The sequence below is a fragment of the Rhinoderma darwinii genome, unplaced genomic scaffold (genome assembly GCF_050947455.1).
Source record: "Rhinoderma darwinii isolate aRhiDar2 unplaced genomic scaffold, aRhiDar2.hap1 Scaffold_682, whole genome shotgun sequence".
Classification (NCBI taxonomy): domain Eukaryota; kingdom Metazoa; phylum Chordata; class Amphibia; order Anura; family Rhinodermatidae; genus Rhinoderma; species Rhinoderma darwinii.
The window spans coordinates 1-22,500 of NW_027464241.1; the positions used below are offsets into that span (position 1 = coordinate 1).

The 22,500-nt window shown below is 42.7% G+C and overlaps 12 non-coding genes across 12 annotated transcripts; all 12 read right to left on the minus strand.

Moving 5' to 3' along the window:
• Positions 1 to 1,119: 1,119 nt before the first annotated feature.
• TRNAS-AGA (transfer RNA serine (anticodon AGA)) lies at positions 1,120 to 1,201 on the minus strand. The gene has a single exon. It is a non-coding gene; the product is annotated as a tRNA-Ser (tRNA).
• A 1,209-nt stretch (positions 1,202 to 2,410) lies between these two features.
• Positions 2,411 to 2,492, minus strand: TRNAS-AGA (transfer RNA serine (anticodon AGA)). The gene has a single exon. It is a non-coding gene; the product is annotated as a tRNA-Ser (tRNA).
• Positions 2,493 to 3,701: 1,209 nt separating this feature from the next.
• On the minus strand, positions 3,702 to 3,783 carry TRNAS-AGA (transfer RNA serine (anticodon AGA)). The gene has a single exon. It is a non-coding gene; the product is annotated as a tRNA-Ser (tRNA).
• Positions 3,784 to 4,992: 1,209 nt separating this feature from the next.
• On the minus strand, positions 4,993 to 5,074 carry TRNAS-AGA (transfer RNA serine (anticodon AGA)). The gene has a single exon. It is a non-coding gene; the product is annotated as a tRNA-Ser (tRNA).
• A 1,209-nt stretch (positions 5,075 to 6,283) lies between these two features.
• TRNAS-AGA (transfer RNA serine (anticodon AGA)) lies at positions 6,284 to 6,365 on the minus strand. Its single transcript has one exon. It is a non-coding gene; the product is annotated as a tRNA-Ser (tRNA).
• Positions 6,366 to 7,574: 1,209 nt separating this feature from the next.
• Positions 7,575 to 7,656, minus strand: TRNAS-AGA (transfer RNA serine (anticodon AGA)). The gene has a single exon. It is a non-coding gene; the product is annotated as a tRNA-Ser (tRNA).
• A 1,209-nt stretch (positions 7,657 to 8,865) lies between these two features.
• On the minus strand, positions 8,866 to 8,947 carry TRNAS-AGA (transfer RNA serine (anticodon AGA)). Its single transcript has one exon. It is a non-coding gene; the product is annotated as a tRNA-Ser (tRNA).
• A 2,501-nt stretch (positions 8,948 to 11,448) lies between these two features.
• Positions 11,449 to 11,530, minus strand: TRNAS-AGA (transfer RNA serine (anticodon AGA)). The gene has a single exon. It is a non-coding gene; the product is annotated as a tRNA-Ser (tRNA).
• A 1,209-nt stretch (positions 11,531 to 12,739) lies between these two features.
• On the minus strand, positions 12,740 to 12,821 carry TRNAS-AGA (transfer RNA serine (anticodon AGA)). Its single transcript has one exon. It is a non-coding gene; the product is annotated as a tRNA-Ser (tRNA).
• A 1,210-nt stretch (positions 12,822 to 14,031) lies between these two features.
• On the minus strand, positions 14,032 to 14,113 carry TRNAS-AGA (transfer RNA serine (anticodon AGA)). Its single transcript has one exon. It is a non-coding gene; the product is annotated as a tRNA-Ser (tRNA).
• Positions 14,114 to 15,322: 1,209 nt separating this feature from the next.
• On the minus strand, positions 15,323 to 15,404 carry TRNAS-AGA (transfer RNA serine (anticodon AGA)). The gene has a single exon. It is a non-coding gene; the product is annotated as a tRNA-Ser (tRNA).
• Positions 15,405 to 16,614: 1,210 nt separating this feature from the next.
• On the minus strand, positions 16,615 to 16,696 carry TRNAS-AGA (transfer RNA serine (anticodon AGA)). The gene has a single exon. It is a non-coding gene; the product is annotated as a tRNA-Ser (tRNA).
• Between the last annotated feature and the right edge of the window lie 5,804 nt (positions 16,697 to 22,500).

The window sequence follows — 22,500 nt, forward strand, 5'->3', positions numbered from 1 at the left end:
ATTAAAAGACAGCCAGACTTTGGGTGCTTACAAAACAGCCAGACTTTGTCTCCAGGACAAAAGTAAGGAGGAATTCTGCATCTTTCAGCTTTGACAATAGCCTCCTTTGCTTCCTTTTAAATGCGCAGGAAGTCAGCATGGGACAGATTAGCTGCTGGGACCTCAGATAAAGTTGGGACTGATAGAGCAACTTTCGGATGTTGCCAATAGACCAGAAAGAAAGGAGAAGATTACGTAGATTCCCCAGTATAATTATTATAGGCAAATTGTGGCCACGGAAGGAGATTAGTCCAATCATCTTGCAAGGGAGAAATGAATTTTCTGAGGACGTTTTCTAATACCTGGTTTATTAATTTAAAAGTTATGAGCTTTTTTTCTAAATATGGAAAGAAGCCTTTATTAGACAACTGGGAGGGAGGTAACACCAGCGATTCTCCTGAGGTGGAGCTATCTCACAGCCTCTGACACTGTCCAATCGGCATGAAGTTGCTTCACAGTGTAAATGACTAAAGCTGGAGGGAAGGGGGATCAATTCAAACAGCCATATCTCGGGCTGGGGACTACCTAGAACAGTGGTTCTGGTGGCATATGAAAGAGGAGATTCTAGTCTTTCATATGACACCAGGACGCAGTTCTAGCTGTGCGAGAACCCGAGATATCGTCAGTTAAACACACAAGTGGTTATAGAAGCTGTATTCTATATGATCACGTTGTGTTTTGCTGGGACGGGAAGGGGTAGAATGTATGGTGGTTGGACATGGTCATACAGAAAACATTGCACTGCCCAGAGTGAAAAGAAAGAGTCACCTCCTATTTGGCAATTAGAGCCACATTAGCATATTTAGAAAAATGATCATAACTTTGCAAATGATACACGTTTAAAAAAAAAACAAACCACACTGTAATTATCAGCAGCAAAGCGCCTATTAGATTAGTTAGGAAATAGGGAATTAATAAACTGGGTACAGAGCCTCTTTAAATGTAGGGTCCGGCATCTGATTAGTGACAGAGCAGTGGAGTACGGCATAATCACGATATGACTGCAATTAAACTTCTTTGTTACCTAGCACAAGCGTATTACCTTATTTTTATCGCTTCACGGAGGCAGAAAATTCAAGACGTAGTCGGCAGGATTTGAACCTGCGCGGGGAGTCCCCAATGGATTTCTAGTCCATCGCCTTAACCCCTCGGCCACGACTACAGATAAAAAAAACTCTGCCCCAAGACCCTGCTGAGCTTAGTAAGTTTATCATTGGAAGCTCAGAGGTTGCTGCTGTCGAAACTAAAGGCATTAAAAGACAGCCAGACTTTGGGTGCTTACAAAACAGCCAGACTTTGTCTCCAGGACAAAAGTAAGGAGGAATTCTGCATCTTTCAGCTTTGACAATAGCCTCCTTTGCTTCCTTTTAAATGCGCAGGAAGTCAGCATGGGACAGATTAGCTGCTGGGACCTCAGATAAAGTTGGGACTGATAGAGCAACTTTCGGATGTTGCCAATAGACCAGAAAGAAAGGAGAAGATTACGTAGATTCCCCAGTATAATTATTATAGGCAAATTGTGGCCACGGAAGGAGATTAGTCCAATCATCTTGCAAGGGAGAAATGAATTTTCTGAGGACGTTTTCTAATACCTGGTTTATTAATTTAAAAGTTATGAGCTTTTTTTCTAAATATGGAAAGGAGCCTTTATTAGACAACTGGGAGGGAGGTAACACCAGCGATTCTCCTGAGGTGGAGCTATCTCACAGCCTCTGACACTGTCCAATCGGCATGAAGTTGCTTCACAGTGTAAATGACTAAAGCTGGAGGGAAGGGGGATCAATTCAAACAGCCATATCTCGGGCTGGGGACTACCTAGAACAGTGGTTCTGGTGGCATATGAAAGAGGAGATTCTAGTCTTTCATATGACACCAGGACCGCAGTTCTAGCTGTGCGAGAACCCGAGATATGGTCAGTTAAACACACAAGTGGTTATAGAAGCTGTATTCTATATGATCACGTTGTGTTTTGCTGGGACGGGAAGGGGTAGAATGTATGGTGGTTGGACATGGTCATACAGAAAACATTGCACTGCCCAGAGTGAAAAGAAAGAGTCACCTCCTATTTGGCAATTAGAGCCACATTAGCATATTTAGAAAAATGATCATAACTTTGCAAATGATACACGTTTAAAAAAAAAACAAACCACACTGTAATTATCAGCAGCAAAGCGCCTATTAGATTAGTTAGGAAATAGGGAATTAATAAACTGGGTACAGAGCCTCTTTAAATGTAGGGTCCGGCATCTGATTAGTGACAGAGCAGTGGAGTACGGCATAATCACGATATGACTGCAATTAAACTTCTTTGTTACCTAGCACAAGCGTATTACCTTATTTTTATCGCTTCACGGAGGCAGAAAATTCAAGACGTAGTCGGCAGGATTTGAACCTGCGCGGGGAGTCCCCAATCGATTTCTAGTCCATCGCCTTAACCACTCGGCCACGACTACAGATAAAAAAAACTCTGCCCCAAGACCCTGCTGAGCTCAGTAAGTTTATCATTGGAAGCTCAGAGGTTGCTGCTGTCGAAACTAAAGGCATTAAAAGACAGCCAGACTTTGGGTGCTTACAAAACAGCCAGACTTTGTCTCCAGGACAAAAGTAAGGAGGAATTCTGCATCTTTCAGCTTTGACAATAGCCTCCTTTGCTTCCTTTTAAATGCGCAGGAAGTCAGCATGGGACAGATTAGCTGCTGGGACCTCAGATAAAGTTGGGACTGATAGAGCAACTTTCGGATGTTGCCAATAGACCAGAAAGAAAGGAGAAGATTACGTAGATTCCCCAGTATAATTATTATAGGCAAATTGTGGCCACGGAAGGAGATTAGTCCAATCATCTTGCAAGGGAGAAATGAATTTTCTGAGGACGTTTTCTAATACCTGGTTTATTAATTTAAAAGTTATGAGCTTTTTTTCTAAATATGGAAAGGAGCCTTTATTAGACAACTGGGAGGGAGGTAACACCAGCGATTCTCCTGAGGTGGAGCTATCTCACAGCCTCTGACACTGTCCAATCGGCATGAAGTTGCTTCACAGTGTAAATGACTAAAGCTGGAGGGAAGGGGGATCAATTCAAACAGCCATATCTCGGGCTGGGGACTACCTAGAACAGTGGTTCTGGTGGCATATGAAAGAGGAGATTCTAGTCTTTCATATGACACCAGGACCGCAGTTCTAGCTGTGCGAGAACCCGAGATATCGTCAGTTAAACACACAAGTGGTTATAGAAGCTGTATTCTATATGATCACGTTGTGTTTTGCTGGGACGGGAAGGGGTAGAATGTATGGTGGTTGGACATGGTCATACAGAAAACATTGCACTGCCCAGAGTGAAAAGAAAGAGTCACCTCCTATTTGGCAATTAGAGCCACATTAGCATATTTAGAAAAATGATCATAACTTTGTAAATGATACACGTTTAAAAAAAAAACAAACCACACTGTAATTATCAGCAGCAAAGCGCCTATTAGATTAGTTAGGAAATAGGGAATTAATAAACTGGGTACAGAGCCTCTTTAAATGTAGGGTCCGGCATCTGATTAGTGACAGAGCAGTGGAGTACGGCATAATCACGATATGACTGCAATTAAACTTCTTTGTTACCTAGCACAAGCGTATTACCTTATTTCTATCGCTTCACGGAGGCAGAAAATTCAAGACGTAGTCGGCAGGATTTGAACCTGCGCGGGGAGTCCCCAATGGATTTCTAGTCCATCGCCTTAACCACTCGGCCACGACTACAGATAAAAAAAACTCTGCCCCAAGACCCTGCTGAGCTCAGTAAGTTTATCATTGGAAGCTCAGAGGTTGCTGCTGTCGAAACTAAAGGCATTAAAAGACAGCCAGACTTTGGGTGCTTACAAAACAGCCAGACTTTGTCTCCAGGACAAAAGTAAGGAGGAATTCTGCATCTTTCAGCTTTGACAATAGCCTCCTTTGCTTCCTTTTAAATGCGCAGGAAGTCAGCATGGGACAGATTAGCTGCTGGGACCTCAGATAAAGTTGGGACTGATAGAGCAACTTTCGGATGTTGCCAATAGACCAGAAAGAAAGGAGAAGATTACGTAGATTCCCCAGTATAATTATTATAGGCAAATTGTGGCCACGGAAGGAGATTAGTCCAATCATCTTGCAAGGGAGAAATGAATTTTCTGAGGAAGTTTTCTAATACCTGGTTTATTAATTTAAAAGTTATGAGCTTTTTTTCTAAATATGGAAAGGAGCCTTTATTAGACAACTGGGAGGGAGGTAACACCAGCGATTCTCCTGAGGTGGAGCTATCTCACAGCCTCTGACACTGTCCAATCGGCATGAAGTTGCTTCACAGTGTAAATGACTAAAGCTGGAGGGAAGGGGGATCAATTCAAACAGCCATATCTCGGGCTGGGGACTACCTAGAACAGTGGTTCTGGTGGCATATGAAAGAGGAGATTCTAGTCTTTCATATGACACCAGGACCGCAGTTCTAGCTGTGCGAGAACCCGAGATATCGTCAGTTAAACACACAAGTGGTTATAGAAGCTGTATTCTATATGATCACGTTGTGTTTTGCTGGGACGGGAAGGGGTAGAATGTATGGTGGTTGGACATGGTCATACAGAAAACATTGCACTGCCCAGAGTGAAAAGAAAGAGTCACCTCCTATTTGGCAATTAGAGCCACATTAGCATATTTAGAAAAATGATCATAACTTTGCAAATGATACACGTTTAAAAAAAAAACAAACCACACTGTAATTATCAGCAGCAAAGCGCCTATTAGATTAGTTAGGAAATAGGGAATTAATAAACTGGGTACAGAGCCTCTTTAAATGTAGGGTCCGGCATCTGATTAGTGACAGAGCAGTGGAGTACGGCATAATCACGATATGACTGCAATTAAACTTCTTTGTTACCTAGCACAAGCGTATTACCTTATTTTTATCGCTTCACGGAGGCAGAAAATTCAAGACGTAGTCGGCAGGATTTGAACCTGCGCGGGGAGTCCCCAATCGATTTCTAGTCCATCGCCTTAACCACTCGGCCACGACTACAGATAAAAAAAACTCTGCCCCAAGACCCTGCTGAGCTCAGTAAGTTTATCATTGGAAGCTCAGAGGTTGCTGCTGTCGAAACTAAAGGCATTAAAAGACAGCCAGACTTTGGGTGCTTACAAAACAGCCAGACTTTGTCTCCAGGACAAAAGTAAGGAGGAATTCTGCATCTTTCAGCTTTGACAATAGCCTCCTTTGCTTCCTTTTAAATGCGCAGGAAGTCAGCATGGGACAGATTAGCTGCTGGGACCTCAGATAAAGTTGGGACTGATAGAGCAACTTTCGGATGTTGCCAATAGACCAGAAAGAAAGGAGAAGATTACGTAGATTCCCCAGTATAATTATTATAGGCAAATTGTGGCCACGGAAGGAGATTAGTCCAATCATCTTGCAAGGGAGAAATGAATTTTCTGAGGACGTTTTCTAATACCTGGTTTATTAATTTAAAAGTTATGAGCTTTTTTTCTAAATATGGAAAGGAGCCTTTATTAGACAACTGGGAGGGAGGTAACACCAGCGATTCTCCTGAGGTGGAGCTATCTCACAGCCTCTGACACTGTCCAATCGGCATGAAGTTGCTTCACAGTGTAAATGACTAAAGCTGGAGGGAAGGGGGATCAATTCAAACAGCCATATCTCGGGCTGGGGACTACCTAGAACAGTGGTTCTGGTGGCATATGAAAGAGGAGATTCTAGTCTTTCATATGACACCAGGACCGCAGTTCTAGCTGTGCGAGAACCCGAGATATCGTCAGTTAAACACACAAGTGGTTATAGAAGCTGTATTCTATATGATCACGTTGTGTTTTGCTGGGACGGGAAGGGGTAGAATGTATGGTGGTTGGACATGGTCATACAGAAAACATTGCACTGCCCAGAGTGAAAAGAAAGAGTCACCTCCTATTTGGCAATTAGAGCCACATTAGCATATTTAGAAAAATGATCATAACTTTGTAAATGATACACGTTTAAAAAAAAAACAAACCACACTGTAATTATCAGCAGCAAAGCGCCTATTAGATTAGTTAGGAAATAGGGAATTAATAAACTGGGTACAGAGCCTCTTTAAATGTAGGGTCCGGCATCTGATTAGTGACAGAGCAGTGGAGTACGGCATAATCACGATATGACTGCAATTAAACTTCTTTGTTACCTAGCACAAGCGTATTACCTTATTTCTATCGCTTCACGGAGGCAGAAAATTCAAGACGTAGTCGGCAGGATTTGAACCTGCGCGGGGAGTCCCCAATGGATTTCTAGTCCATCGCCTTAACCACTCGGCCACGACTACAGATAAAAAAAACTCTGCCCCAAGACCCTGCTGAGCTCAGTAAGTTTATCATTGGAAGCTCAGAGGTTGCTGCTGTCGAAACTAAAGGCATTAAAAGACAGCCAGACTTTGGGTGCTTACAAAACAGCCAGACTTTGTCTCCAGGACAAAAGTAAGGAGGAATTCTGCATCTTTCAGCTTTGACAATAGCCTCCTTTGCTTCCTTTTAAATGCGCAGGAAGTCAGCATGGGACAGATTAGCTGCTGGGACCTCAGATAAAGTTGGGACTGATAGAGCAACTTTCGGATGTTGCCAATAGACCAGAAAGAAAGGAGAAGATTACGTAGATTCCCCAGTATAATTATTATAGGCAAATTGTGGCCACGGAAGGAGATTAGTCCAATCATCTTGCAAGGGAGAAATGAATTTTCTGAGGAAGTTTTCTAATACCTGGTTTATTAATTTAAAAGTTATGAGCTTTTTTTCTAAATATGGAAAGGAGCCTTTATTAGACAACTGGGAGGGAGGTAACACCAGCGATTCTCCTGAGGTGGAGCTATCTCACAGCCTCTGACACTGTCCAATCGGCATGAAGTTGCTTCACAGTGTAAATGACTAAAGCTGGAGGGAAGGGGGATCAATTCAAACAGCCATATCTCGGGCTGGGGACTACCTAGAACAGTGGTTCTGGTGGCATATGAAAGAGGAGATTCTAGTCTTTCATATGACACCAGGACCGCAGTTCTAGCTGTGCGAGAACCCGAGATATCGTCAGTTAAACACACAAGTGGTTATAGAAGCTGTATTCTATATGATCACGTTGTGTTTTGCTGGGACGGGAAGGGGTAGAATGTATGGTGGTTGGACATGGTCATACAGAAAACATTGCACTGCCCAGAGTGAAAAGAAAGAGTCACCTCCTATTTGGCAATTAGAGCCACATTAGCATATTTAGAAAAATGATCATAACTTTGCAAATGATACACGTTTAAAAAAAAAACAAACCACACTGTAATTATCAGCAGCAAAGCGCCTATTAGATTAGTTAGGAAATAGGGAATTAATAAACTGGGTACAGAGCCTCTTTAAATGTAGGGTCCGGCATCTGATTAGTGACAGAGCAGTGGAGTACGGCATAATCACGATATGACTGCAATTAAACTTCTTTGTTACCTAGCACAAGCGTATTACCTTATTTTTATCGCTTCACGGAGGCAGAAAATTCAAGACGTAGTCAGCAGGATTTGAACCTGCGCGGGGAGTCCCCAATCGATTTCTAGTCCATCGCCTTAACCACTCGGCCACGACTACAGATAAAAAAAACTCTGCCCCAAGACCCTGCTGAGCTCAGTAAGTTTATCATTGGAAGCTCAGAGGTTGCTGCTGTCGAAACTAAAGGCATTAAAAGACAGCCAGACTTTGGGTGCTTACAAAACAGCCAGACTTTGTCTCCAGGACAAAAGTAAGGAGGAATTCTGCATCTTTCAGCTTTGACAATAGCCTCCTTTGCTTCCTTTTAAATGCGCAGGAAGTCAGCATGGGACAGATTAGCTGCTGGGACCTCAGATAAAGTTGGGACTGATAGAGCAACTTTCGGATGTTGCCAATAGACCAGAAAGAAAGGAGAAGATTACGTAGATTCCCCAGTATAATTATTATAGGCAAATTGTGGCCACGGAAGGAGATTAGTCCAATCATCTTGCAAGGGAGAAATGAATTTTCTGAGGACGTTTTCTAATACCTGGTTTATTAATTTAAAAGTTATGAGCTTTTTTTCTAAATATGGAAAGGAGCCTTTATTAGACAACTGGGAGGGAGGTAACACCAGCGATTCTCCTGAGGTGGAGCTATCTCACAGCCTCTGACACTGTCCAATCGGCATGAAGTTGCTTCACAGTGTAAATGACTAAAGCTGGAGGGAAGGGGGATCAATTCAAACAGCCATATCTCGGGCTGGGGACTACCTAGAACAGTGGTTCTGGTGGCATATGAAAGAGGAGATTCTAGTCTTTCATATGACACCAGGACCGCAGTTCTAGCTGTGCGAGAACCCGAGATATCGTCAGTTAAACACACAAGTGGTTATAGAAGCTGTATTCTATATGATCACGTTGTGTTTTGCTGGGACGGGAAGGGGTAGAATGTATGGTGGTTGGACATGGTCATACAGAAAACATTGCACTGCCCAGAGTGAAAAGAAAGAGTCACCTCCTATTTGGCAATTAGAGCCACATTAGCATATTTAGAAAAATGATCATAACTTTGTAAATGATACACGTTTAAAAAAAAAACAAACCACACTGTAATTATCAGCAGCAAAGCGCCTATTAGATTAGTTAGGAAATAGGGAATTAATAAACTGGGTACAGAGCCTCTTTAAATGTAGGGTCCGGCATCTGATTAGTGACAGAGCAGTGGAGTACGGCATAATCACGATATGACTGCAATTAAACTTCTTTGTTACCTAGCACAAGCGTATTACCTTATTTCTATCGCTTCACGGAGGCAGAAAATTCAAGACGTAGTCGGCAGGATTTGAACCTGCGCGGGGAGTCCCCAATGGATTTCTAGTCCATCGCCTTAACCACTCGGCCACGACTACAGATAAAAAAAACTCTGCCCCAAGACCCTGCTGAGCTCAGTAAGTTTATCATTGGAAGCTCAGAGGTTGCTGCTGTCGAAACTAAAGGCATTAAAAGACAGCCAGACTTTGGGTGCTTACAAAACAGCCAGACTTTGTCTCCAGGACAAAAGTAAGGAGGAATTCTGCATCTTTCAGCTTTGACAATAGCCTCCTTTGCTTCCTTTTAAATGCGCAGGAAGTCAGCATGGGACAGATTAGCTGCTGGGACCTCAGATAAAGTTGGGACTGATAGAGCAACTTTCGGATGTTGCCAATAGACCAGAAAGAAAGGAGAAGATTACGTAGATTCCCCAGTATAATTATTATAGGCAAATTGTGGCCACGGAAGGAGATTAGTCCAATCATCTTGCAAGGGAGAAATGAATTTTCTGAGGACGTTTTCTAATACCTGGTTTATTAATTTAAAAGTTATGAGCTTTTTTTCTAAATATGGAAAGGAGCCTTTATTAGACAACTGGGAGGGAGGTAACACCAGCGATTCTCCTGAGGTGGAGCTATCTCACAGCCTCTGACACTGTCCAATCGGCATGAAGTTGCTTCACAGTGTAAATGACTAAAGCTGGAGGGAAGGGGGATCAATTCAAACAGCCATATCTCGGGCTGGGGACTACCTAGAACAGTGGTTCTGGTGGCATATGAAAGAGGAGATTCTAGTCTTTCATATGACACCAGGACCGCAGTTCTAGCTGTGCGAGAACCCGAGATATCGTCAGTTAAACACACAAGTGGTTATAGAAGCTGTATTCTATATGATCACGTTGTGTTTTGCTGGGACGGGAAGGGGTAGAATGTATGGTGGTTGGACATGGTCATACAGAAAACATTGCACTGCCCAGAGTGAAAAGAAAGAGTCACCTCCTATTTGGCAATTAGAGCCACATTAGCATATTTAGAAAAATGATCATAACTTTGCAAATGATACACGTTTAAAAAAAAAACAAACCACACTGTAATTATCAGCAGCAAAGCGCCTATTAGATTAGTTAGGAAATAGGGAATTAATAAACTGGGTACAGAGCCTCTTTAAATGTAGGGTCCGGCATCTGATTAGTGACAGAGCAGTGGAGTACGGCATAATCACGATATGACTGCAATTAAACTTCTTTGTTACCTAGCACAAGCGTATTACCTTATTTTTATCGCTTCACGGAGGCAGAAAATTCAAGACGTAGTCGGTAGGATTTGAACCTGCGTGGGGAGACCCCAATGGATTTCTAGTCCATCGCCTTAACCAATCGGCCACGACTACAGATAAAAAAAACCTCTGCCCCAAGACCCTGCTGAGCTCAGTAAGTTTATCATTGGAAGCGCAGAGGTTGCTGCTGTCGAAACTAAAGGCATTAAAAGACAGCCAGACTTTGGGTGCTTACAAAACAGCCAGACTTTGTCTCCAGGACAAAAGTAAGGAGGAATTCTGCATCTTTCAGCTTTGACAATAGCCTCCTTTGCTTCCTTTTAAATGCGCAGGAAGTCAGCATGGGACAGATTAGCTGCTGGGACCTCAGATAAAGTTGGGACTGATAGAGCAACTTTCGGATGTTGCCAATAGACCAGAAAGAAAGGAGAAGATTACGTAGATTCCCCAGTATAATTATTATAGGCAAATTGTGGCCACGGAAGGAGATTAGTCCAATCATCTTGCAAGGGAGAAATGAATTTTCTGAGGACGTTTTCTAATACCTGGTTTATTAATTTAAAAGTTATGAGCTTTTTTTCTAAATATGGAAAGGAGCCTTTATTAGACAACTGGGAGGGAGGTAACACCAACGATTCTCCTGAGGTGGAGCTATCTCACAGCCTCTGACACTGTCCAATCGGCATGAAGTTGCTTCACAGTGTAAATGACTAAAGCTGGAGGGAAGGGGGATCAATTCAAACAGCCATATCTCGGGCTGGGGACTACCTAGAACAGTGGTTCTGGTGGCATATGAAAGAGGAGATTCTAGTCTTTCATATGACACCAGGACCGCAGTTCTAGCTGTGCGAGAACCCGAGATATGGTCAGTTAAACACACAAGTGGTTATAGAAGCTGTATTCTATATGATCACGTTGTGTTTTGCTGGGACGGGAAGGGGTAGAATGTATGGTGGTTGGACATGGTCATACAGAAAACATTGCACTGCCCAGAGTGAAAAGAAAGAGTCACCTCCTATTTGGCAATTAGAGCCACATTAGCATATTTAGAAAAATGATCATAACTTTGCAAATGATACACGTTTAAAAAAAAAACAAACCACACTGTAATTATCAGCAGCAAAGCGCCTATTAGATTAGTTAGGAAATAGGGAATTAATAAACTGGGTGCAGAGCCTCTTTAAATGTAGGGTCCGGCATCTGATTAGTGACAGAGCAGTGGAGTACGGCATAATCACGATATGACTGCAATTAAACTTCTTTGTTACCTAGCACAAGCGTATTACCTTATTTTTATCGCTTCACGGAGGCAGAAAATTCAAGACGTAGTCGGCAGGATTTGAACCTGCGCGGGGAGTCCCCAATGGATTTCTAGTCCATCGCCTTAACCACTCGCCCACGACTACAGATAAAAAAAACTCTGCCCCAAGACCCTGCTGAGCTCAGTAAGTTTAACATTGGAAGCTCAGAGGTTGCTGCTGTCGAAACTAAAGGCATTAAAAGACAGCCAGACTTTGGGTGCTTACAAAACAGCCAGACTTTGTCTCCAGGACAAAAGTAAGGAGGAATTCTGCATCTTTCAGCTTTGACAATAGCCTCCTTTGCTTCCTTTTAAATGCGCAGGAAGTCAGCATGGGACAGATTAGCTGCTGGGACCTCAGATAAAGTTGGGACTGATAGAGCAACTTTCGGATGTTGCCAATAGACCAGAAAGAAAGGAGAAGATTACGTAGATTCCCCAGTATAATTATTATAGGCAAATTGTGGCCACGGAAGGAGATTAGTCCAATCATCTTGCAAGGGAGAAATGAATTTTCTGAGGACGTTTTCTAATACCTGGTTTATTAATTTAAAAGTTATGAGCTTTTTTTCTAAATATGGAAAGGAGCCTTTATTAGACAACTGGGAGGGAGGTAACACCAGCGATTCTCCTGAGGTGGAGCTATCTCACAGCCTCTGACACTGTCCAATCGGCATGAAGTTGCTTCACAGTGTAAATGACTAAAGCTGGAGGGAAGGGGGATCAATTCAAACAGCCATATCTCGGGCTGGGGACTACCTAGAACAGTGGTTCTGGTGGCATATGAAAGAGGAGATTCTAGTCTTTCATATGACACCAGGACCGCAGTTCTAGCTGTGCGAGAACCCGAGATATGGTCAGTTAAACACACAAGTGGTTATAGAAGCTGTATTCTATATGATCACGTTGTGTTTTGCTGGGACGGGAAGGGGTAGAATGTATGGTGGTTGGACATGGTCATACAGAAAACATTGCACTGCCCAGAGTGAAAAGAAAGAGTCACCTCCTATTTGGCAATTAGAGCCACATTAGCATATTTAGAAAAATGATCATAACTTTGCAAATGATACACGTTTAAAAAAAAAACAAACCACACTGTAATTATCAGCAGCAAAGCGCCTATTAGATTAGTTAGGAAATAGGGAATTAATAAACTGGGTACAGAGCCTCTTTAAATGTAGGGTCCGGCATCTGATTAGTGACAGAGCAGTGGAGTACGGCATAATCACGATATGACTGCAATTAAACTTCTTTGTTACCTAGCACAAGCGTATTACCTTATTTTTATCGCTTCACGGAGGCAGAAAATTCAAGACGTAGTCGGCAGGATTTGAACCTGCGCGGGGAGTCCCCAATCGATTTCTAGTCCATCGCCTTAACCACTCGGCCACGACTACAGATAAAAAAAAACTCTGCCCCAAGACCCTGCTGAGCTCAGTAAGTTTATCATTGGAAGCTCAGAGGTTGCTGCTGTCGAAACTAAAGGCATTAAAAGACAGCCAGACTTTGGGTGCTTACAAAACAGCCAGACTTTGTCTCCAGGACAAAAGTAAGGAGGAATTCTGCATCTTTCAGCTTTGACAATAGCCTCCTTTGCTTCCTTTTAAATGCGCAGGAAGTCAGCATGGGACAGATTAGCTGCTGGGACCTCAGATAAAGTTGGGACTGATAGAGCAACTTTCGGATGTTGCCAATAGACCAGAAAGAAAGGAGAAGATTACGTAGATTCCCCAGTATAATTATTATAGGCAAATTGTGGCCACGGAAGGAGATTAGTCCAATCATCTTGCAAGGGAGAAATGAATTTTCTGAGGACGTTTTCTAATACCTGGTTTATTAATTTAAAAGTTATGAGCTTTTTTTCTAAATATGGAAAGGAGCCTTTATTAGACAACTGGGAGGGAGGTAACACCAACGATTCTCCTGAGGTGGAGCTATCTCACAGCCTCTGACACTGTCCAATCGGCATGAAGTTGCTTCACAGTGTAAATGACTAAAGCTGGAGGGAAGGGGGATCAATTCAAACAGCCATATCTCGGGCTGGGGACTACCTAGAACAGTGGTTCTGGTGGCATATGAAAGAGGAGATTCTAGTCTTTCATATGACACCAGGACCGCAGTTCTAGCTGTGCGAGAACCCGAGATATGGTCAGTTAAACACACAAGTGGTTATAGAAGCTGTATTCTATATGATCACGTTGTGTTTTGCTGGGACGGGAAGGGGTAGAATGTATGGTGGTTGGACATGGTCATACAGAAAACATTGCACTGCCCAGAGTGAAAAGAAAGAGTCACCTCCTATTTGGCAATTAGAGCCACATTAGCATATTTAGAAAAATGATCATAACTTTGCAAATGATACACGTTTAAAAAAAAAACAAACCACACTGTAATTATCAGCAGCAAAGCGCCTATTAGATTAGTTAGGAAATAGGGAATTAATAAACTGGGTGCAGAGCCTCTTTAAATGTAGGGTCCGGCATCTGATTAGTGACAGAGCAGTGGAGTACGGCATAATCACGATATGACTGCAATTAAACTTCTTTGTTACCTAGCACAAGCGTATTACCTTATTTTTATCGCTTCACGGAGGCAGAAAATTCAAGACGTAGTCGGCAGGATTTGAACCTGCGCGGGGAGTCCCCAATGGATTTCTAGTCCATCGCCTTAACCACTCGCCCACGACTACAGATAAAAAAAACTCTGCCCCAAGACCCTGCTGAGCTCAGTAAGTTTAACATTGGAAGCTCAGAGGTTGCTGCTGTCGAAACTAAAGGCATTAAAAGACAGCCAGACTTTGGGTGCTTACAAAACAGCCAGACTTTGTCTCCAGGACAAAAGTAAGGAGGAATTCTGCATCTTTCAGCTTTGACAATAGCCTCCTTTGCTTCCTTTTAAATGCGCAGGAAGTCAGCATGGGACAGATTAGCTGCTGGGACCTCAGATAAAGTTGGGACTGATAGAGCAACTTTCGGATGTTGCCAATAGACCAGAAAGAAAGGAGAAGATTACGTAGATTCCCCAGTATAATTATTATAGGCAAATTGTGGCCACGGAAGGAGATTAGTCCAATCATCTTGCAAGGGAGAAATGAATTTTCTGAGGACGTTTTCTAATACCTGGTTTATTAATTTAAAAGTTATGAGCTTTTTTTCTAAATATGGAAAGGAGCCTTTATTAGACAACTGGGAGGGAGGTAACACCAGCGATTCTCCTGAGGTGGAGCTATCTCACAGCCTCTGACACTGTCCAATCGGCATGAAGTTGCTTCACAGTGTAAATGACTAAAGCTGGAGGGAAGGGGGATCAATTCAAACAGCCATATCTCGGGCTGGGGACTACCTAGAACAGTGGTTCTGGTGGCATATGAAAGAGGAGATTCTAGTCTTTCATATGACACCAGGACCGCAGTTCTAGCTGTGCGAGAACCCGAGATATGGTCAGTTAAACACACAAGTGGTTATAGAAGCTGTATTCTATATGATCACGTTGTGTTTTGCTGGGACGGGAAGGGGTAGAATGTATGGTGGTTGGACATGGTCATACAGAAAACATTGCACTGCCCAGAGTGAAAAGAAAGAGTCACCTCCTATTTGGCAATTAGAGCCACATTAGCATATTTAGAAAAATGATCATAACTTTGCAAATGATACACGTTTAAAAAAAAAACAAACCACACTGTAATTATCAGCAGCAAAGCGCCTATTAGATTAGTTAGGAAATAGGGAATTAATAAACTGGGTACAGAGCCTCTTTAAATGTAGGGTCCGGCATCTGATTAGTGACAGAGCAGTGGAGTACGGCATAATCACGATATGACTGCAATTAAACTTCTTTGTTACCTAGCACAAGCGTATTACCTTATTTTTATCGCTTCACGGAGGCAGAAAATTCAAGACGTAGTCGGCAGGATTTGAACCTGCGCGGGGAGTCCCCAATCGATTTCTAGTCCATCGCCTTAACCACTCGGCCACGACTACAGATAAAAAAAAACTCTGCCCCAAGACCCTGCTGAGCTCAGTAAGTTTATCATTGGAAGCTCAGAGGTTGCTGCTGTCGAAACTAAAGGCATTAAAAGACAGCCAGACTTTGGGTGCTTACAAAACAGCCAGACTTTGTCTCCAGGACAAAAGTAAGGAGGAATTCTGCATCTTTCAGCTTTGACAATAGCCTCCTTTGCTTCCTTTTAAATGCGCAGGAAGTCAGCATGGGACAGATTAGCTGCTGGGACCTCAGATAAAGTTGGGACTGATAGAGCAACTTTCGGATGTTGCCAATAGACCAGAAAGAAAGGAGAAGATTACGTAGATTCCCCAGTATAATTATTATAGGCAAATTGTGGCCACGGAAGGAGATTAGTCCAATCATCTTGCAAGGGAGAAATGAATTTTCTGAGGACGTTTTCTAATACCTGGTTTATTAATTTAAAAGTTATGAGCTTTTTTTCTAAATATGGAAAGGAGCCTTTATTAGACAACTGGGAGGGAGGTAACACCAGCGATTCTCCTGAGGTGGAGCTATCTCACAGCCTCTGACACTGTCCAATCGGCATGAAGTTGCTTCACAGTGTAAATGACTAAAGCTGGAGGGAAGGGGGATCAATTCAAACAGCCATATCTCGGGCTGGGGACTACCTAGAACAGTGGTTCTGGTGGCATATGAAAGAGGAGATTCTAGTCTTTCATATGACACCAGGACCGCAGTTCTAGCTGTGCGAGAACCCGAGATATCGTCAGTTAAACACACAAGTGGTTATAGAAGCTGTATTCTATATGATCACGTTGTGTTTTGCTGGGACGGGAAGGGGTAGAATGTATGGTGGTTGGACATGGTCATATAGAAAACATTGCACTGCCCAGAGTGAAAAGAAAGAGTCACCTCCTATTTGGCAATTAGAGCCACATTAGCATATTTAGAAAAATGATCATAACTTTGTAAATGATACACGTTTAAAAAAAAAACAAACCACACTGTAATTATCAGCAGCAAAGCGCCTATTAGATTAGTTAGGAAATAGGGAATTAATAAACTGGGTACAGAGCCTCTTTAAATGTAGGGTCCGGCATCTGATTAGTGACAGAGCAGTGGAGTACGGCATAATCACGATATGACTGCAATTAAACTTCTTTGTTACCTAGCACAAGCGTATTACCTTATTTTTATCGCTTCACGGAGGCAGAAAATTCAAGACGTAGTCGGCAGGATTTGAACCTGCGCGGGGAGTCCCCAATGGATTTCTAGTCCATCGCCTTAACCACTCGGCCACGACTACAGATAAAAAAAACTCTGCCCCAAGACCCTGCTGAGCTCAGTAAGTTTATCATTGGAAGCTCAGAGGTTGCTGCTGTCGAAACTAAAGGCATTAAAAGACAGCCAGACTTTGGGTGCTTACAAAACAGCCAGACTTTGTCTCCAGGACAAAAGTAAGGAGGAATTCTGCATCTTTCAGCTTTGACAATAGCCTCCTTTGCTTCCTTTTAAATGCGCAGGAAGTCAGCATGGGACAGATTAGCTGCTGGGACCTCAGATAAAGTTGGGACTGATAGAGCAACTTTCGGATGTTGCCAATAGACCAGAAAGAAAGGAGAAGATTACGTAGATTCCCCAGTATAATTATTATAGGCAAATTGTGGCCACGGAAGGAGATTAGTCCAATCATCTTGCAAGGGAGAAATGAATTTTCTGAGGACGTTTTCTAATACCTGGTTTATTAATTTAAAAGTTATGAGCTTTTTTTCTAAATATGGAAAGGAGCCTTTATTAGACAACTGGGAGGGAGGTAACACCAGCGATTCTCCTGAGGTGGAGCTATCTCACAGCCTCTGACACTGTCCAATCGGCATGAAGTTGCTTCACAGTGTAAATGACTAAAGCTGGAGGGAAGGGGGATCAATTCAAACAGCCATATCTCGGGCTGGGGACTACCTAGAACAGTGGTTCTGGTGGCATATGAAAGAGGAGATTCTAGTCTTTCATATGACACCAGGACCGCAGTTCTAGCTGTGCGAGAACCCGAGATATCGTCAGTTAAACACACAAGTGGTTATAGAAGCTGTATTCTATATGATCACGTTGTGTTTTGCTGGGACGGGAAGGGGTAGAATGTATGGTGGTTGGACATGGTCATACAGAAAACATTGCACTGCCCAGAGTGAAAAGAAAGAGTCACCTCCTATTTGGCAATTAGAGCCACATTAGCATATTTAGAAAAATGATCATAACTTTGCAAATGATACACGTTTAAAAAAAAAACAAACCACACTGTAATTATCAGCAGCAAAGCGCCTATTAGATTAGTTAGGAAATAGGGAATTAATAAACTGGGTACAGAGCCTCTTTAAATGTAGGGTCCGGCATCTGATTAGTGACAGAGCAGTGGAGTACGGCATAATCACGATATGACTGCAATTAAACTTCTTTGTTACCTAGCACAAGCGTATTACCTTATTTTTATCGCTTCACGGAGGCAGAAAATTCAAGACGTAGTCGGTAGGATTTGAACCTGCGTGGGGAGACCCCAATGGATTTCTAGTCCATCGCCTTAACCAATCGGCCACGACTACAGATAAAAAAAACCTCTGCCCCAAGACCCTGCTGAGCTCAGTAAGTTTATCATTGGAAGCGCAGAGGTTGCTGCTGTCGAAACTAAAGGCATTAAAAGACAGCCAGACTTTGGGTGCTTACAAAACAGCCAGACTTTGTCTCCAGGACAAAAGTAAGGAGGAATTCTGCATCTTTCAGCTTTGACAATAGCCTCCTTTGCTTCCTTTTAAATGCGCAGGAAGTCAGCATGGGACAGATTAGCTGCTGGGACCTCAGATAAAGTTGGGACTGATAGAGCAACTTTCGGATGTTGCCAATAGACCAGAAAGAAAGGAGAAGATTACGTAGATTCCCCAGTATAATTATTATAGGCAAATTGTGGCCACGGAAGGAGATTAGTCCAATCATCTTGCAAGGGAGAAATGAATTTTCTGAGGACGTTTTCTAATACCTGGTTTATTAATTTAAAAGTTATGAGCTTTTTTTCTAAATATGGAAAGGAGCCTTTATTAGACAACTGGGAGGGAGGTAACACCAGCGATTCTCCTGAGGTGGAGCTATCTCACAGCCTCTGACACTGTCCAATCGGCATGAAGTTGCTTCACAGTGTAAATGACTAAAGCTGGAGGGAAGTGGGATCAATTCAAACAGCCATATCTCGGGCTGGGGACTACCTAGAACAGTGGTTCTGGTGGCATATGAAAGAGGAGATTCTAGTCTTTCATATGACACTAGGACCGCAGTTCTAGCTGTGCGAGAACCCGAGATATCGTCAGTTAAACACACAAGTGGTTATAGAAGCTGTATTCTATATGATCACGTTGTGTTTTGCTGGGACGGGAAGGGGTAGAATGTATGGTGGTTGGACATGGTCATACAGAAAACATTGCACTGCCCAGAGTGAAAAGAAAGAGTCACCTCCTATTTGGCAATTAGAGCCACATTAGCATATTTAGAAAAATGATCATAACTTTGCAAATGATACACGTTTTAAAAAAAAAATCAAACCACACAGTAATTATCAGCAGCAAAGCGCCTATTAGATTAGTTAGGAAATAGGGAATTAATAAACTGGGTACAGAGCCTCTTTAAATGTAGGGTCCGGCATCTGATTAGTGACAGAGCAGTGGAGTACGGCATAATCACGATATGACTGCAATTAAACTTCTTTGTTACCTAGCACAAGCGTATTACCTTATTTTTATCGCTTCACGGAGGAAGAAAATTCAAGACGTAGTCGGCAGGATTTGAGCCTGCGCGGGGAGCCCCAATGGATTTCTAGCCCATCGCCTTAACCACTCGGCCACGACTACAGATAAAAAAAAGTCTGCCCCAAGACCCTGCTGAGCTCAGTAAGTTTATCATTGGAAGCGCAGAGGTTGCTGCTGTCGAAACTAAAGGCATTAAAAGACAGCCAGACTTTGGGTGCTTACAAAACAGCCAGACTTTGTCTCCAGGACAAAAGTAAGGAGGAATTCTGCATCTTTCAGCTTTGACAATAGCCTCCTTTGCTTCCTTTTAAATGCGCAGGAAGTCAGCATGGGACAGATTAGCTGCTGGGACCTCAGATAAAGTTGGGACTGATAGAGCAACTTTCGGATGTTGCCAATAGACCAGAAAGAAAGGAGAAGATTACGTAGATTCCCCAGTATAATTATTATAGGCAAATTGTGGCCACGGAAGGAGATTAGTCCAATCATCTTGCAAGGGAGAAATGAATTTTCTGAGGACGTTTTCTAATACCTGGTTTATTAATTTAAAAGTTATGAGCTTTTTTTCTAAATATGGAAAGGAGCCTTTATTAGACAACTGGGAGGGAGGTAACACCAGCGATTCTCCTGAGGTGGAGCTATCTCACAGCCTCTGACACTGTCCAATCGGCATGAAGTTGCTTCACAGTGTAAATGACTAAAGCTGGAGGGAAGGGGGATCAATTCAAACAGCCATATCTCGGGCTGGGGACTACCTAGAACAGTGGTTCTGGTGGCATATGAAAGAGGAGATTCTAGTCTTTCATATGACACCAGGACCGCAGTTCTAGCTGTGCGAGAACCCGAGATATCGTCAGTTAAACACACAAGTGGTTATAGAAGCTGTATTCTATATGATCACGTTGTGTTTTGCTGGGACGGGAAGGGGTAGAATGTATGGTGGTTGGACATGGTCATACAGAAAACATTGCACTGCCCAGAGTGAAAAGAAAGAGTCACCTCCTATTTGGCAATTAGAGCCACATTAGCATATTTAGAAAAATGATCATAACTTTGCAAATGATACACGTTTAAAAAAAAAACAAACCACACTGTAATTATCAGCAGCAAAGCGCCTATTAGATTAGTTAGGAAATAGGGAATTAATAAACTGGGTACAGAGCCTCTTTAAATGTAGGGTCCGGCATCTGATTAGTGACAGAGCAGTGGAGTACGGCATAATCACGATATGACTGCAATTAAACTTCTTTGTTACCTAGCACAAGCGTATTACCTTATTTTTATCGCTTCACGGAGGCAGAAAATTCAAGACGTAGTCGGTAGGATTTGAACCTGCGTGGGGAGACCCCAATGGATTTCTAGTCCATCGCCTTAACCAATCGGCCACGACTACAGATAAAAAAAACCTCTGCCCCAAGACCCTGCTGAGCTCAGTAAGTTTATCATTGGAAGCGCAGAGGTTGCTGCTGTCGAAACTAAAGGCATTAAAAGACAGCCAGACTTTGGGTGCTTACAAAACAGCCAGACTTTGTCTCCAGGACAAAAGTAAGGAGGAATTCTGCATCTTTCAGCTTTGACAATAGCCTCCTTTGCTTCCTTTTAAATGCGCAGGAAGTCAGCATGGGACAGATTAGCTGCTGGGACCTCAGATAAAGTTGGGACTGATAGAGCAACTTTCGGATGTTGCCAATAGACCAGAAAGAAAGGAGAAGATTACGTAGATTCCCCAGTATAATTATTATAGGCAAATTGTGGCCACGGAAGGAGATTAGTCCAATCATCTTGCAAGGGAGAAATGAATTTTCTGAGGACGTTTTCTAATACCTGGTTTATTAATTTAAAAGTTATGAGCTTTTTTTCTAAATATGGAAAGGAGCCTTTATTAGACAACTGGGAGGGAGGTAACACCAGCGATTCTCCTGAGGTGGAGCTATCTCACAGCCTCTGACACTGTCCAATCGGCATGAAGTTGCTTCACAGTGTAAATGACTAAAGCTGGAGGGAAGTGGGATCAATTCAAACAGCCATATCTCGGGCTGGGGACTACCTAGAACAGTGGTTCTGGTGGCATATGAAAGAGGAGATTCTAGTCTTTCATATGACACTAGGACCGCAGTTCTAGCTGTGCGAGAACCCGAGATATCGTCAGTTAAACACACAAGTGGTTATAGAAGCTGTATTCTATATGATCACGTTGTGTTTTGCTGGGACGGGAAGGGGTAGAATGTATGGTGGTTGGACATGGTCATACAGAAAACATTGCACTGCCCAGAGTGAAAAGAAAGAGTCACCTCCTATTTGGCAATTAGAGCCACATTAGCATATTTAGAAAAATGATCATAACTTTGCAAATGATACACGTTTTAAAAAAAAAATCAAACCACACAGTAATTATCAGCAGCAAAGCGCCTATTAGATTAGTTAGGAAATAGGGAATTAATAAACTGGGTACAGAGCCTCTTTAAATGTAGGGTCCGGCATCTGATTAGTGACAGAGCAGTGGAGTACGGCATAATCACGATATGACTGCAATTAAACTTCTTTGTTACCTAGCACAAGCGTATTACCTTATTTTTATCGCTTCACGGAGGAAGAAAATTCAAGACGTAGTCGGCAGGATTTGAGCCTGCGCGGGGAGCCCCAATGGATTTCTAGCCCATCGCCTTAACCACTCGGCCACGACTACAGATAAAAAAAAGTCTGCCCCAAGACCCTGCTGAGCTCAGTAAGTTTATCATTGGAAGCGCAGAGGTTGCTGCTGTCGAAACTAAAGGCATTAAAAGACAGCCAGACTTTGGGTGCTTACAAAACAGCCAGACTTTGTCTCCAGGACAAAAGTAAGGAGGAATTCTGCATCTTTCAGCTTTGACAATAGCCTCCTTTGCTTCCTTTTAAATGCGCAGGAAGTCAGCATGGGACAGATTAGCTGCTGGGACCTCAGATAAAGTTGGGACTGATAGAGCAACTTTCGGATGTTGCCAATAGACCAGAAAGAAAGGAGAAGATTACGTAGATTCCCCAGTATAATTATTATAGGCAAATTCTGGCCACGGAAGGAGATTAGTCCAATCATCTTGCAAGGGAGAAATGAATTTTTTGAGGACGTTTTCTAATACCTGGTTTATTAATTTAAAAGTTATGAGCTTTTTTTCTAAATATGGAAAGGAGCCTTTATTAGACAACTGGGAGGGAGGTAACACCAGCGATTCTCCTGAGGTGGAGCTATCTCACAGCCTCTGACACTGTCCAATCGGCATGAAGTTGCTTCACAGTGTAAATGACTAAAGCTGGAGGGAAGGGGGATCAATTCAAACAGCCATAT